Source organism: Stegodyphus dumicola, chromosome 5, assembly GCF_044657685.1.
Source record: "Stegodyphus dumicola isolate Sdum_Otavi_A_Nest chromosome 5, ASM4465768v1".
Taxonomy (NCBI): domain Eukaryota; kingdom Metazoa; phylum Arthropoda; class Arachnida; order Araneae; family Eresidae; genus Stegodyphus; species Stegodyphus dumicola.
Genome location: NC_140772.1, coordinates 45,019,497 through 45,020,507, shown reverse-complemented (window position 1 = coordinate 45,020,507; position 1,011 = coordinate 45,019,497). Strand labels below are relative to the sequence as shown.

At 32.1% G+C, this 1,011-nt stretch overlaps 1 non-coding gene across 1 annotated transcript; it reads left to right on the top strand.

Moving 5' to 3' along the window:
• Positions 1–606: 606 nt before the first annotated feature.
• Positions 607–688, top strand: TRNAS-GCU (transfer RNA serine (anticodon GCU)). The gene has a single exon. It is a non-coding gene; the product is annotated as a tRNA-Ser (tRNA).
• The last annotated feature ends 323 nt before the right edge of the window (positions 689–1,011 follow it).

The following is a 1,011-nucleotide window of genomic DNA, read 5'->3' as shown; positions in this document are numbered from 1 at the left end:
CTAGGGAAAGGAGGCTTAATTTCTAAACTTTAGAAGTGACGGAGCCCTATGAAAGGTCATTACAAACGGTAAACAAAAATAAATAAATAAAATAATAATTAACAAATAAGAAGTGATTAGTAATTAAAATTAAATTAAAAGAAATAAATGAGAGTATTAATAATTTAAGTTAAATTTTTAATAATAACACATTTTCTGATAATATGTCACTTACATAGGAAAATATTTGAGCTCATTTTATCTGGGCTTCCGTACGATTTCGTTCAGAAAATGAATATTGGAGTCGTGCTCTAGTGGGCACAGAACTGAACTTAAGCCAGGGGGGGGAGAAGATCATTTCACTGCACTACCTAGCAGCCTATTAAACGTAACAGCCATTTTCGTAAATATTACAGTACTATTCTATGGAGGTCTTCTTTTCTCATTCTCAATGAATCCCAAGCTCTGTTTGATTCATGATACTTGCTGCGGACATTTCTAGGACCAAGGATGCACTCCTTTTGAAGTGCCGAGGCATAATAAAAATAACAAGACACGAACTCCGCAAATAAAACCTATAAAGCTTAGATTTTGGGAGAGTTCAAATTACGTGTGCATTTTCAGTGTGACGAGGTGGCCGAGTGGTTAAGGCGATGGACTGCTAATACATTGGGCTCTGCCCGCGTGGGTTCGAATCCCATCCTCGTCGTGAACTTTAACTCCTTTTCCTTTTAAAAGATATGTATACTTTAAAAAGTCATAAATGTAAATTCTAACAACATTACAATATAAGTTGAATCGCGTTTCATATTTTAAAACTCGAAATTAAAAATTTTTTATATGACTTCTGAAGGTAGTTCCGATTTACAAAAGTGGAGGCAAAACTTATAAATTCCCATATTCTTTTAAGTGATAGAAATCTCTGGTGTGAATAATATAAGGTATTTAATGAAATGATCTAATAATTGATTACAATTTTATAGAAATTATTTAAACCAAAATTACATTCCACTTTTTTTTTTTTTTTTTTTT